At 37.7% G+C, this 16,434-nt stretch overlaps 1 protein-coding gene across 1 annotated transcript in view; it reads right to left on the reverse strand.

Moving 5' to 3' along the window:
* NAV3 (neuron navigator 3) overlaps positions 1-16,434 on the reverse strand; it is an 837,776-nt gene that overhangs the window by 812,423 nt on the left and 8,919 nt on the right. The window lies entirely within an intron of this gene.

The raw sequence follows: 16,434 nt of genomic DNA on the forward strand, positions 1-16,434 counted from the left end.
ACTGACTGACAACAGTGAATACATGGCCAAGTTCTAGTTATAGCTATCCAGGTGCACCTAATCAGGACCTATAATGCTAGGACATAACCCCTAACCTACCTGGCTTTCCTACAGTACATATAGGAAAAAAGGGAGTTATTAATAAATTTGAACAAATATAGGCTGCGCAGAATAATACCCTGGGACTTGTGTCATAAGAACTGGTGAGATATAGGATGGGATTGATTTTATTAAGGTTGTGAGATAGGGGAAGGGTTTAATTGATGAAAACATCAATATAATAAATAGGGGAAATGAGAAGAGTAAGGTACGATTTGCTATTGGTAGTTATAGTTGAGGTCTATGCTAAGTAATGAGTAAGAGACAATTGTAAAGTGATTACTAATACAATCTTTATTGTTCAATTCGTAGTTCTTGGTAAAAAAAAAGGTTTGCTTTCTGTACTTATTTAGAAAGGAGACACATTTTGGTTTTGCGTTGTTTTAGTTAGGCTGTTTGCCCACGATGCGTTTTTTAAGCATTTCCGCAGCGGCAAAAACGCTGCAGAAACGCTTAAAAAACGCATGGTACAAGGCCTGCCATGTTCCCCAATGATAATCCACATGTGCTATGCATTGTGGAAAAAAAGGCAGCACTACCAATTATTTTGCGGAAGCGCTGCGTTTTCGCCGCTATTGACTTTCACTGGAACGCATGGATTCCGCATCACTGCATCTGTACATGCGGAATCCAAACGTTTCAATGTGTGGATGGTACCCGGGTCTGTAGGACAGGAGACTTTCCTCCGAACCCGGGTACCATAAAACCTGTAAAAAAAAAGAATAAAATAAAAAATAAATATTATACTTACCTTCTGATGGCCCCCGGTCTCCTTGTCTTCGCTTGCCGGCAGATCGCGGTGGACTGAAGGACCTGCACTGATGTCATAGTCATGTGACGGCAGGTCCTTCAGTGTAGTGTACCGCGAGCTGCCGGCAAGCCAGGACGGAGCGAATAAAGACTGCGGGGGCCATCAGAAGGTAAGTATAGATTTATTTTTATTTTTTACCATTCTTTACGGTCACACTATATGAATCCATGCCGGTTGCATGGATTTATATGGTGTGACCAAGTTGACAAGCACTTTCCAAGTGATGCTAAAATCGCTTGGAAAGCGCTTGTCAACCCGCATGCGGAAATGCATGTGAAGAACGCTTCACTTCCGCTTGTCCCTGGCAGGAAAACACATGTACAATCCGCATGTACAATCCGCATGCGTTTTTTTCTGCCAGGGAGATGCAGAAACGCTCAGAAAAAATCCTGAGTATTTCTGCATCGTGGGCACATAGCCTTATGCTTAGTATTGTTATAATTTTGATATATGTGTTGTAAAACCAATCTGCAAAAACTTTACTATTTTATTTTAATTTGTATGTTTTTATTAATCTTGCAATTTTCACACTGGCCACTGGTGTTTTTTTAGACTCAAACTTCCTGTCCTTTCAGGAACAGGCTACTGTGATACTGCTGATAAGAGAGAAGCCACCAATCTCAGTGATGTCACAGCCGATCCCGCTCCCCTTCCCTTCACAATGACCTGTGCTCAGGCTCATTAGACATTTCATTACAAAAGAAAGAGTCAGGATCTGTCCATTCTACATAACTAGATGAGGGCTTGTTTTTTGCGGGACGAGTTGTAGTTTTGAATGACACCATCCATTCTACCACATAGCGTACTGGAAAATGGGAAAAAAATAGTTTTTTCGGTTTTTATTTATCATGTTCACTATATAGTAAAACTGACCTGGCAGTATGATTCTCCAGGTCAGTACAAGTAAGCAAATGCCAAACATGTATAGTTTTTTTTTTTCATTTAAGTGCTGAAAAAAAAATCGGAAATTTCTAAATAAAAAAATTTGCTTTTGTTGCCATTTTCTGAGGCCCGTAACATTTTCATTTTTCAGAATATGGGGCTGTGTAAGGGCTTATTTTTTGTGCCCTGAGCTGATGTTTTCACTGATACCATTTTGGGGTTGATACAATGTATTGATTGCCTCTTTTTGCATTTAATTGCAATGTTGCAGCAGCCAAAAAATAATAATTTTGGCATTTTATTTTTTTTCTTGATATGCTGTTTATTGATTGGATTAATTTACTTTATATTTGATAGATTTGACTTTTACAAACACAGCAATAGCAAATGTGCATTTTTTATTTTTTGTGAGGCAAAAGGGGTGATATGTTTTTATTTTTTTTCATATTTTTTAAAACTTTTTACTGAATTTAATAGTCTTTACTGTGATCAGCACTGCTATGTTTAGAGAAAATCAGAATCTCCTATGAACACCAACCATGGGCTGGCTTTCACAGGAGTATCGTAATGATAAACCCGCTCCCCCCGGCTGCTAAAGGCACATGATGGCTGATTACATCAGCCATCATCTGTCAGGAAAGGCAGGGACACGACATATGACGTACATGTACGTCATATGTCGTGAATGGGTGAACCAATACAATTAACACAAACAAAAGGATTTCATTTTCTCATGAAGGCTTCCCTTTAAGAATGGGAATATGTTAGGCCAGCCCTACATTCTGTCATGGTACAAGCACCAGTAGCATGTTATCAGATTATTCCTTGTTTCATATGCCAGCACTTTGCTAGAGAATTGATATTTACAGAAATATACACAATATTGCTTCACATAAAATTGATTTTACCACTTGTAATTTTGCAAAATTCACATTGTCGAAAAGGTTTTTTCTTTTTTGTGTTTTTTTTTACAGGAAAATAATAAAACATTGATGGAAAACAGTTTGCAGTGTAACATGCAATTACATTCTCTCTCTTTTCTTTCTGAGACTTCAGTAATGAAAGCAATTAGATACACCTTTCATACTTGTAGTGGTGGATTTACTGCATGTAAATTAGTAAAGCAGAATAACAGTAAGCCTGCGAATGCTATAATCAAGCCAGGTTCTCCAAAATGTACTTTATCCTGAAATCAATGACAGCACAGAATCCATATAAAAAAAGCAAATAGAAATGCAAAAAATGGAATTCGACTTGCAGTAATAATATAAGCAAAAGCCACATGGGTAAGCACTACAGCATGTGAAGGGAGGCGCTCTATTGTTACAACGCTGAGACTTTACTGCACGGCCTGACATTGATTTCTCCAGGTAATAGAACAATAGATGCATTTCAATCCATCTTGATAATATTGTAACCAATGAGCTATCTCAGTAACCACGGTAACCAGTGTTCTTACACTGTGCATTGGTAATGATATCACTGCCACAGCGTTACCTACATTTTACAAGGGCGAGCACTACACTGTGGAAATCCAGATTATTTTGGATATAGGCAGCATTTTTACCCGAAATACAAGCTTATTTATGTGACATTATATAGTGATGTCTTTACATTATTTCTAAATATACAGCTTTAAAAGGTACATTCCAGGTCTCAAATACAGCATGTCAGGTCAAACTCTCATCTCAGCCGTTTATATTTTACAAAAACAATGTGAAAAAAAAAATCTCCTGACGTGACGTAAAAATTCACATGTTTGTAATCTTCCTTTGTCTAGGGAGCACAGCAGTATATTTGGCCTCTACACCAGTAGAAATAATACCAAAGGGAGAAAAAAGATGCAAAGAACACAGAAAACCTATAGTCAATGCTACACGGAGAGCTACTTGTTATGGTCGGGTGTAACATTAACATGAATACCAGGATCCAAGGTTTTTCAATAAAATGCCCAGAATATTATACCTTCTCCACTTACCTTCTTCCCATAGCTCGTTCTGGAACCCAGTGGCAAAACTTGAAGCTTATGGGTTCCAATGCAAAATATCCAACAGGGCTGTTAACTATCACTTTTCACATGAGCCAAAGGGACCTGTTGGGACCCCTACGACCCATATCCTGGGTGCGACACACTCATTGTAGTTTCGCTCTTGACTGTGCCATCTCTTCCCCTTGAAAGTGACATAAAACATTTATCAGACTAGGCCACCTTCTTCTTTTGCTCCATGGTTCATATCTGATTCTCATGTGTCTACTGTAGCCATTTTTTCATGGTGAATAGGGGTTAGCATTGGCACTCTGTAACTATATAGATCCATATGCACCAATATGTACAGTATGTTCTGACAATGACAACTTTCTATGACTAACTATAGTAATTTTTTTTTTAGAATTTGAGCTTTTGTAGCTATTCTATGGAATCAGACTATAGTAGCTAGCCTTCTAGATTTTCCTCCCCACAAGCGTCCATAAACCTTGAGCGCTATGGACCCCATCTCCAGTTCACCGCTGTCCTTTCTATGACAACTTTTAGTAGGTATTAACCACACAAACCCAACAGTTCCTCAAATGGGGTCTCAAATGGAGACCCCCATGCAAAAGCCAAGTGGGCAGTTTTGTGGGTGCACTTTGGTGGATTAAGTGTGGTCTAAAATGTCCCAATGGTGGGAATTCAAGAGTTGTAGCATCACTGCCAAATGGCACTAAAAATATAAAGCTGTTTCTTTTATATCTGTCCACATCATAAGGGAACCTAAAGAATCAAGCCAAGCTTTGGCCTAATTCAGATGGACAGTATGCGTGCTGTTGATATGCAAAACGAAAAGCACAAAGACTAATGTAAGTGAATGGGTCAGTACATATGAGCATTTTTTACCACATGAACTTAGTGTCAAATGTCCGTGTGAAAAAAAGATGCAGCATGCACTCTTATGCTTTTAGAATGAGCCTTCCCTACAGAACTTAATAGTCGGTAAGAAATTGCAAAAAAACTATGATTTTTCATCCGTATCGGGCACCATATGTCATATGTATGTCTGCTTAAGACATCCATTTTTTACACTCACAATTACATCAAATAAAAGGCCTAATATAGCTTCCTATGTAATTTCTACAAGGGATCTGTTAAATACAGGAAGCTATACATATGCTGTAAGACTTGGTTCAGGCAAGGTATATGTCCATGTGCAAAACTAACAGTATAAGACAAGCATGTGTGTCAATGTTTTGGATGGGCTTGTGGAGATGAATGTGTTCACCATAAGAGCAAAGTGTCCATGTAAAAAAAAATGCAGCACTAAATACATATGGACATAAAATATTCTCGTTTTAACTCGGTTATAGAATCATAGCATGCTAGAGTTGGAAGGGACCACCGGAATAATCATATCCAACCCCCTGTTCAATGCAGGATTCATTGAACCATCTCAGAAAGATGTCTGTCCAGCCTCTGTTTGAAAACTTCCATTGAAGGAGAACTCACCACCTCTAGCCTGTTCCACTCATTGATCACCCTCACTGTCAAAATTTTTTTTCTACTATCTAATCTCTATCTGCTCCCTTTCAGTTTCATTCCATTGCTTCACGTGTTTCCATGTACAAATGAGAATAAGGATGATCCCTCTATACTGTGACATCCCTTCAGACATTTGTAGACAGCTATTATGTCTCCTCTTGACCTTCTTTTTTGCAAGTGAAACATTCCCAGATCCTTTAACCGTTCCTTGTAGGACATAGTTTGCAGTCCACTCACCATTCTGGTAGCTCTTCTCTGGACTTGCTTCAGTTTTTCGATGTCTTTTTTAAAATATGGTGCCCAGAACCGGACACAGTATTCCAGATGAAGTCTGACCAAGGAGGAGTAGAGGGGGATAATTACTTCACGTGATCTAGACTTTATGCCTCTCTTAATACATCCCAGAATTCAGTTTGCCTTTTTTGCTGCTGCACGCATTGTTGACTCATGTGCAGTCTGTGATCTATTAGTATAGCAAGGTCTTTTTCACACGTGCTGTTGCTTAGTTCTATTCCTCCCATTTTGTAGATATAATTTTCGTTTTTCTTGCTCAGCTATAGAGTCTTACATTTCTCCTTGTTAAATACCATTCTATTAGTCGCTGCCCATTTTTCAAGCTTATCTTGATCCTTCTGAATCCTTTTTCTGTCATACAACATCTGCGTGGCATCCAGTTTTTAATGAACCAAGTGCAGCAATAGACCTTTTATTATTTTGGAATTTTTGATATATAAACGAATGACATACACATGTCAAAGATGGATACAAGTATGAAATACAAACGGAAAAATAGAGTAACAGAGGAATAGAAGGAATAGAAGACTATACAGATGAAAAATAGTTTGTTTTTTATATGCTTATCTGACCCCATCCCTAGAAAAGAAAAAACTGCACTGACTTTATGGAAAATTATCCTACCTTCACCGAACACTCTGAAATGCAGAGTGCAGGCTTGCCAACATCTGTACCCGACCCCATTAATGTTATCACAATATACAGCCACCAATCCATTTTCTTGAATCTAGAAAAAAGCCTGTCCAGAGAGGAATCTGTTACATATAAAACTAAAGGAGGAACTAACTAAATTTTAATACATACTGTTGAAATGGGACTGATGTCTGTAAAGCTGGCATCGAAAGAAATCACTAAATATCTGTTTAGGGTGCTGTGGAAAATGAGCACCTACACAAAGGCTTTCATGGCAGTGACAGATGATTTCAGTGGGTTTGACACAATGTCAAAACAAGTAGCACATATTGGAGAAACCCTCTGGACACATTATATGTGATAAGTGCCCAAATACAGTCATCTTATGGGATATTTATCAGAAGTAATTCGGCCAGTACTGTGAATAAACCCTTCTAAGCTTCATTACATCACCTTCACATTTGTGAGTGAAATGATTTCTTGCTGATCAAGCTATGTAGTTATACTTGTGGCAATCACATTTCATTTTATGAAAGCAATAACATTTCCACTTTAGTGAAGTGAGTAAAACGTAATGCTGGTGTTATTTATCTAAATCTGCCATGATTAGGAAGACAACTTTGTGATGTTCTTAACTCTTTAAGCAGAAAAATTAATGTTCCTACTACTAGATTTACTCAATCATTACATTGAGGAAAAAAAGTGTTCTGTATAACTGAAAATTCTTATTTTCATCTTTGTGGCGGAAGAAAAAAAATAAGAACAAAATGAAACTGAAGTGACCAGATTCACTAAAAACAACTTTTGAGTGGTCACAACTTCTTTTGTTAAAGAGTTATTTCCATCACGTACATTTATGGCATGTCCACAGAATATGCTTTAAATGAGTAGTAGATGTGGAAAAACCAGTGGGACCTGGGTACATCTATCTCAAAAACATGCTTCTGACGCACGCGGCTCTCACTGAAGAGGTGGTCAGAATTCCCTTGGGATCGTAGGCGCCACAAAACACCCCACCCAACCAAAGTAACCCCAAGAAATATCGATAACTGCAGAAAAGCATATTTTTGGTGAATAGAGGCTGCGGTATTCATTAATGGGTTACTTTATAATTAACCAATATTTAAAAAACAATAAAATCACATGTAAAATACCAACAATTTATAATAAAAGGCTGTCTACCCAGCCTTAGCTGAGCGACCACCCAACTAATAAAAACCATGACTTGTAACAATGACCAGGGGAGGCTAGGCCGGGAGCTGCATCCATCTGCTCCATCGGCTGGCACTGACACCAATGTCTGTAAAGCTGGGTTTATATCCATCTTCTGCTTCCCACCAATTGATGATCTGTCAATCAGGAAACAGTCAGCAAAATCTGCTCTGTCTGCTGATCGTCTAAAAGAATAATCTAAAAGGTGAGGGGCATTAACCCTCCATGGAGGGGTGAATTAGACCAAACCATAACGAATTGTGAGTTTAAAATAGGTGAGGAGAATAAAGGATAAAATGAATTAACCAAGGACCACAAATCATGTAAAATTAATAAAGAAAAGGAGGAATAGGGTGTCATGAACCCATGAGTCTCCCATGCTATTTGCTATAAAGGGGGCCTATTCATTCATTTCTATAGACATTGAAACCACCTCTAGACTAAAAGCAACTCCAGATGGGGCCCTGTGATTAGAACATATGCAGGTACTATTAGTTGCATCCACATCTACGATACATTTATGGCATATCCTTTGGAAATGCCATGAAATGTACAAGATAGGAATACCCTTTTAAATGTTAATAATCAGATATGTCTTCATGTTCGCGGTTCTTTTTTTACCATCTTATTACTATTTTTCAATCAGATGTTATCTTCCAAATAGATATTGAATTTCTTACCATTTCTAAGTCTGTAAATGGAAAAATAAGTCTAAATTAGGGAGTGTATCTTTGAAAAGTAGTGAAATAAAAAAGGTCATCGACTTGGTAATTCATTACAAATAGATCATCATAAAGTAAAGATGCTATAGGGCTATATGTACAATAATAAAAAATTATACTAAATACTATACTAGTCCTAATTGCAGGAGGAGCTGTAGTGGTGGCTAAGTAGTTATAGCTAAGAAAGACCAGAAATCTGGACTGAACAGTAAACCTTAAATGTAGTATGCACAATGACATGTTTTCTTTTATGTAACCAAAATAATATGGGTATAGTACTTGTAGGTTTCATGTTTTCACCGTGACATATGAATGTCAAAGAAGAAAAAACCCATTGTGCCTGTTTTGTATGAACTAGGTTTTGCACTGTATACAGTAAAATGTTCCTACATGTGTGTATGCATTTTCACTTCATTAGAAATTCATGGAAACCTGTAGACTTGTTACAGCAGAAGTATGGCAGAAAGTGGAAAGATATAACAGCAGGCCTGTGTTACACCGGTCTCCATGGTAACATGTTAAATGAAGCACTTATGGATGTCAAGCGTTCCGCCGTAATGCAAAGACTGACATCAATAGTAAATTTATCATCAAGGCACGGTTCCTTTACTTTTTTAGAAGGTCAATGTGTGAACTTTTATTTCATGCTTGATTCGACTGCTAATTAAACAGAGTTCCATAAAAAAAGTTTATGTTGGCCTGCATGTTCTATTACCTCCTAGTTCTTCTCTATTAGCACTACTACATCCTTATCCCAATCAGCCATGATTGTTTTCTTCCATGATAGCAATTCGCATGACTTAACAGTAGCAATGATTAAGTACTTGGCAGCGAACAGGGATTACTTTCTGTTCTAGTTCTCCTACAGACTCAGACAGGAGGCTACAAAAAGTCATGGCTCACACAAGATTAGATATTGCTTACTTTCCATTATATTGAAATCCTTCTCAAAATAATGTTCAGTCTAGATAGCGACTATATGGGATGTTTTCAAAATCGGAATGAAAACACAAATATATCGCTACTCATTATTCTTGTAAACTAACTACAATAGTGCAAAAAAGATATAAAAAGTACACTGGGTTGCAATCTGTTTTACAGTTTACCTAAATGTTAAGAGCATTTAGGATACGTCTGAACCAAATTTTGGATTTATGCTTGGCCTAAAGCCCACCAGTCAACTCTGCCCCAAAAATGTAATCACAGAGATTTTATGTAGTAATTTGCTTTGTATGGCATTTAGACATTCCTAACACAAGTGGAAATCAGTTCCCCTTAAGGCTAAGTTCCCACAATGAGTATTTGGTGTATTTTTTCTGAAGCGTATTTTTGTGTTGAAAAAACAATGTATTAAAGTTCTAGCAAAGTGTATGGGATTTATATAAATATCTCATACCCATTGTGCTTCCTACTTAGGCTGTAGAATATGACCTGTGAGGCAATTCTGACACTTTACTTGCAGAAAATATGTATATTATTGGCAAAGTTTCCCCATAGACTTGAATGAGATTAATCAGAATCTAAAAAAAAAAATGCACGTGTTTTAATTGCTTTTTTTTCAGTGGCTATGCAATGAAAGCATGAAAGGATATGATCTCCATATGATTATCAATAACGTTTTATCAAAGCTAAGTAACAGAAAGTATCTAAAACAAAGCAGTTTTATTTACAACGTGACATAGCAAAAGGAGTCAAAAACCGGAGCTGAAATAAGATGATAAAAATGCATGTAAAGAACAAAAAAAAAAACACTCAAAAATGCAATGAAAAACCTACTAACCTAATTTAGCTAATATGTGCTGAAATGATGCAGAAAATTTGCAGCATTAAAAAGCCACCAAATTTGGGAGGGTAGCCTGAAGAAAAAATTTATGTTCAGTTGTCATCAGTCAAAGTGTGCGGATTTTTTACCGATCTTTCAGAATGTTGTCAAACATGCAATTCTCTAGAAGTTCAATGGACATGTTCTTTTGGGTCCATAAGACAGAGTGATACAAGAGCAGGGTAAACAAGGACTTACATTTTTTTGCCACAATGATCAGGATGGTGATCATTCGTTTCACCTCTTCCATACAGTATACATTACTACCAGCAGCACATTCCCGGCTTACACAAAAAGGATGTGCTGACGACAAATGAGGAGATCAAATGAACTCACGTTGGACTGCTGGACATGTTCACACTGGGCAATGATCAGGAATGAATGCTCTGACAATTATCGTCCCAGTAAAAAGCCTTTAAGGCATTGGCTTGTCCACATTTTGCTGTGGCATAATGCTAAATCCAAAACATCATTGCTCCATAATAAATCTCCTTGTCAACTAGCAGCCTTTGATAGACAGGTCTACCAAATGTTTTAGATGCTGTGCAAACATGGAACATTGATCTTAAGTATTAAAAAAAAAGAACATTGGTGTCTTTAATTCCAGCATTCGAATTCACTATAATACAAAAAAGGGAGCTTCAAGTAACATGTTATAGAAAATAATTAGTCAAGCATCATAATTTTAATATAGTAATTTAAAGTCTTTTAGCAACTAGGTTTTAACATGGCAATAGACCATAACGTCCTCACATCATTGCCATTTTATTCAGCTGCCAGAGCCTCAATAACTAAAGTATTTAATTATCAAGCTGGGCACTATGGGACTAGAGCCGCTTCAATGTATGAACCAACTCCTAGCAATATGTAAATCTTTGAGTTGTCCTGTGCAGTTTGTAAAAATACTTTATTTCAAATGACCTAACAGACAGGAAAATTTGGATAACAGAAAGGAGCTTCAATTTCATATATGCGTTAAGTCAGTGTCAGGCCGAGGTGCCAAGGGTCCACCTGTAACATCGATTCTGGAGGCCCACTGTTCAGCTACATGCAAATATTACACTACCCTCATTCACAAATTTACATCTGCTTCTATATAAATTATAAATTGAGTAATTTGTTAAATTAATGATTACATGTTGCCTTTGTATGTACATAATGAATCGAGTGTATTGTGCAAACTATTGTTCCGATAGGTGTGTGGGTGGCCCACCGGGGGATTCACTGCTTCCCTATGGGCCGGTCAAAACCAGCACACAGTACAAGTGAATATGAAAGGGATCTACAGTGCATTTATTTTTCTGCTACACAATACATTGCAGCTATACTTATCACCATTTCATCATCGTGGACATTTATGCCCATGACCACACCGAAAATGGCCAAGAATACCCACTTTTGAACATGGGTTACATAAACCATGCCCCTTTTGTGGTTTGGGCCACAGGATTGTTCTGGCCAAATATGCCTATTGGAAGGTACGTGATGCACAAGTTTGTTTTAGGTTCTTCTTCCTCTGACTGCAGTGCACCTTTTGGAGCAAATGAGCCGCCAACTCCAGAATGAATTCACTCCAAAAAAGTAAGAAACCAAGTAGGAACAAAACTTGTAAGAGTTTACCTATCTTTTGTGTATTAGACAGACAAAGAGGAAAAATGGTGTACTAAGTTAATTCTGGGTTGAATCTGTTAATAGAATGCTAAGGACATATACTTACCTATATTAACATGATAAAACTAACCATTGTAAAAAATATTATCAGAGCAACATGTTTCTACCAGTGAATGCTGCACAAAACATTGAACCCACAAGGTCATTCATTATTCCTGTACCTTGCTGTCAGGTGGAAATCCACTTCTAAGGAAGTTCTAAAGCCTAGAACATTTGTGACTTTTGGAAGATTATAGCTTCTGTATACAAAAGCTTGAAATGAAAAACTGTTGAATAGACTTGCAAGTCAGATCAAGAACCGTTCATTCGGTGACAAAAAAAAATCCATTCAATTCTAGAAGAGATTGATTCTTTGATAAAGAAAAGTATATTGTGAGGCCTCCTGCAGGAATTGAGCTTCAGAAGTAAAAGTTTTTAATCAACACCCTATAATAAGAGAAAAGATCTACCAAAACATGCCTTTAATAACATCAGGGGGTGGAAATGCAGATGTGGCCTTTAAAATGGAATTGATAACTGGTAAAACAAAAGGATATAAAGGCCTTCAGAAAATACTCCACAGTTTCCAACTGTGTACGACTTTGTATAGGAAATGTAAAGAATGAGTCCTTTAAAACTATTAAAATTTGAACTATAAAAGGGTCATAAATAGTAAAAAATTACTTGATATCTATATTTGTCAAATTAATGGTTTTTTTCCCTTTTTTGTGGACAAAAGTAGCACTGCTTGGCACTGATAACTACATCTCACAGTTTTGTGTGTTTTTTTCAGGGCAAATATTCATTTATAGAAAATATAAAACACATCATATTCATGTGGCATTCTTAACTTTAAAGGGAATCTGTCAGTAGGTTTTTTCAATTTAATCTGAAATCAGTATAGGGGCAAGGAGCAAGAATCCAGGGATGTGTCACTTACTAGGCTGTATGCTGTAGTTTCAATACAATCAGCGTTTTATAAGCAGGATATTATCACTGCGGGACTAGGCCTCATGTGTAAGCCAGTCTAGCTAATCTGTTTAACCAGGCTCCTACCTCTGATTGGTAGCTTGCTAACAATGTATATAGGTAGCTGCCAATCAGTGGTGTGGACGGGGTTATGCACATCTCAGCATTGTGACCACTGCTACACCTAACACTAGGGTTACACGACCGTATTTTTTTTTTCATCTGATAAAATCGGTCCAATTGAGCTAATCACCCTCTGTTCAGACTCTGAGAGTGTGATCATGAAGTGATCCGATTCTCTCGGATGTGGAAAAGATGGAAAAGAAAGATTTCTCCCTCTTCTCCATTTTGTCAGTCTGTCATCCGAGTGTGGTTCGATTATTTTGACGGACCCATCAACTTACATGGCAGAGTGCTATCTGATTTATGTATGCAAATCGGACATGTATACGGTCCCATAAAATAACATCGGTCCGAGTGCAATTCAATGTTTTGTCACATCACACTCTAAGGCCATGGTCCCACTATCAGTATTTAGTCAGTATTCGGTCAGTATTTTTTCTCAGGAGTGGGAGCCAAAACCAGGAGTGGGTGATAAATGCAGAATTGGTGAATTGTTTCTATTATACCTTTTTTCTGATTGTTCCTCACCTGGTTTTGGCTCCTACTCTTGAGAAAAAATACTGACCGAATACTGACCAAATACTGATAGTGGGGTCGTGGCCTAACAGAAAATACGGTCGTCTGCACGAAGCCTAAAGTAGAAAACTGGGATTGGAGTTGGTAAGCCAAATCTTCCGACTCCGACTCCTCAATTTCCCTGACTCCACAGCACGGCCTCACTACTGAGCATGTACTGTATAAAGTGCAGCACAGATTCATCTCAACTAAAGGCCTAGATCATTAGATCAGGAATAGGACATTTCATAAATTTACCAAATTCTAATGAAAATATTTACAGCACATACTACACTGTACCCTGTTTATTATATATTATTATATATTTTAGGAATATGAGTCAGTCCTTTTTATACCGACTCAGACTCCACCAAAATGGACACCGACTCCACAACTCCACAGCCCTGATCAAAACTACACCAAGCAGTCCAGTAAGTAATACTGTACGTTGCTAGAATAAGGGTCTAAGTACATTGCTAAAATAAGGGTCTCTGCCCCTACATTATGCTGCTCTCAGATTTTATAGCAAAAACCTGGTAACAGATTCCCTTTAATTTTATCAGATAAGAGCAGTCCTAAGCACATTTTGATTCATATCATGAAATAAGTTACTTATTAAAAGCCAACTTTTATTTTTTTCTTCTGCCAGCTGCAGAAGAAAACAATGGCTTGTAGTCCTTCACTTTAATTACTCAGTGCAGAGAGAATAGGTTCTTATTAGTGTATGGAAAATTCTGATTTCATTTCACAGTGTAATCCTTAATAATAAAAAAATGCCATACAGAGTGTGAATTAACGATGACATATAAGGTCTACAGTGGAAATGGTCATTAGCTGACCTAAAGCATCAAGCCAAGACCATAAAATAACATGATTTTAATAATCCATTATTTTTTTCTTGGTCACTTTTCTTCATTAAATAATGACGAGCAGTAACTCCCACAGCCTACAGCGACTCCTCAGGCTCATGAAGCTCTCCATTTCTTTGGGCAGAGGTTGCCTGGAGCGCACACCGGAAAACTAGATTAGATCCTTAACAAATTCTTCCTATTGTGTGCAATTTATCAAGGGGTAGAATAAGCACCGCAGCGAATATATAGAACGCCATCTGCCTTACCGTATTAGGGCTTTACTACTTATACTATCATCTGGCTGTTAATAACACATTTGACTGATATTATGATTAACGTATTTAAGATTGACACTTAAAATTGGAGGAAATACAATTGAACGAAAATCAGCTTAGCGTGTATATTAACTAGAAACATAATGAGGATTTTCCAATGACACGAAGCTGGCTTCTGAATTCTCAATTTCCCTGTATTCAGTGTGTGTTATCAGATATCAAATGTAGAAGAGATTGCAACATGGTAAATATTTCTAGAAATATCGGCAGAGGAACAGGAAGGTATAACGGAGTGGGATAAGTACCACACACATTTTACAGTCCTGGGGAAATGTTAGCGTAATGTCAGAGATATCCCATTTGCTATAATACATGTATGGTTTGTCCTAGCTTTTCACAGGAAATGTGCTCAATCTTCACTAAGCTAGCATGACACAAGCGTCACCATGTGAGTCTAGACACTATTAGAAGAACAGAAAAAGAAAATAGTCTCTGCGTGGAGGATTTAGCCTAAGACAGCCGATAGCAGGGAAAGAACATTACAGTCAATATTACCCTTAGGAACAGAAAATCGAGGCGTTTCGAATCATCTGATGACCAAAATATCTTGTAGGGCGATTTTTATGAACCTAATACCTAACACCACAAGCAAGAGAGAAAGACCAGTGCTAGAATGCTCTAATATAGAGCGAACAAGAGACTACCACCATAAACAGTCACTGTCGGATAATACGTCTAATCTGTCCCGTTAATGGGGTTGTTCCCTTTCATTAAACGCTAATCCCTGGCTGTAGGCTATTATAAAGAAGTAAACTACGCTGTACTCACATTTACCAGGTCCACCGATGAATCTCGCCACTGCTGCCACTGGTTGCGGCACTGACGTGACATCGACAGCAAGGCAACCAATCAGTGATCTCAGCAGCTCTGACTGGGGTGTTCTCATGTAGATGCAATATCCTGCTCGGAGGCACTACTTGGCTTTGGCTGCAGCGCTGATGTCACGTGAACAGCGTAGGGGCCAGTGACCTCACCACCTCTGAGAAGGAAGTTCCCCCGCGCAGAGCTGCTGATCTCACTGACTGGCACTGGCTGCAATGCGGACGTCAAGTCAACAGACACTGGGAAAGTGGCAGGTCTCGTCAGTAGACCCAGGAAAGGTGATTACAGTCTGGACTGATTCTTTAGTAGCCTGCAGCTATGGATCAACTTTAAATGAAAGGAAACAACATCCATAAACAAGAAGAAGCCTTGATTTATCTCCTCGCCAACAAGCATTTGTTCACGTCACCTTAGTACTTAATGCTGGTCCTCACCCAGGGTATCTCCCTTTTTTCCAGAAACTTCAAGACATTCCAGGCGTAAAATTAGATTGCGAGCCCTACTAGCATCAGAAACTTAAAGGGTTCTCCATTCTAGGCCTTACTCTATAGAAGAGATATTTAAGCTGTTTGCAATACTGAGGGCCTGATTCATCATTGCAAATTCACCAGTTTTATGACGTGGATAAATCTCAATCAGTGACTTTGATTTGTGACAAATTCATCAAAAGGATTTGCGCTTTTTTTAAAGTTTTCTTTTATTGTTTAGACCATTTTCTGATTTTTATGTCAATGTGGCTTTTCAAGATGTTTTAGACCGATTCATCAAATGCCACTTTTTTAAAAAGTTGCAAAATATTTGCACAAATGTACTCCAGTCACCCCTTGGAGTGATATTTTTGTATGCCAGAATTTTGCCAAACATGCAAAATGATGCGAAACATGAGCCTTTTTGATTAAAAAGGGTGCTAAAAAGGTCAAAGATAGAAATAAAGACTATTTTTGACATTATTCAAAATTCATGAACCACATGCATTATTTTGAAGAACTTTTCGCAAACGACTGCAATATAAACCACAAGACGAGAAGCAAAAGTGACTAAAAACCTCATAAATGATAAACCGGGACCTGAATCTTTTTATTAAAAAAGGTTTAAAGAGTTTGTCCACTACTTTAGCTTTGATAACCTATCCTTAGGATA

The sequence above is a fragment of the Phyllobates terribilis genome, unplaced genomic scaffold (genome assembly GCF_046119375.1).
Source record: "Phyllobates terribilis strain yellow unplaced genomic scaffold, ASM4611937v1 Scaffold_11__3_contigs__length_659146591, whole genome shotgun sequence".
NCBI classification, from domain to species: Eukaryota; Metazoa; Chordata; class Amphibia; order Anura; family Dendrobatidae; genus Phyllobates; species Phyllobates terribilis.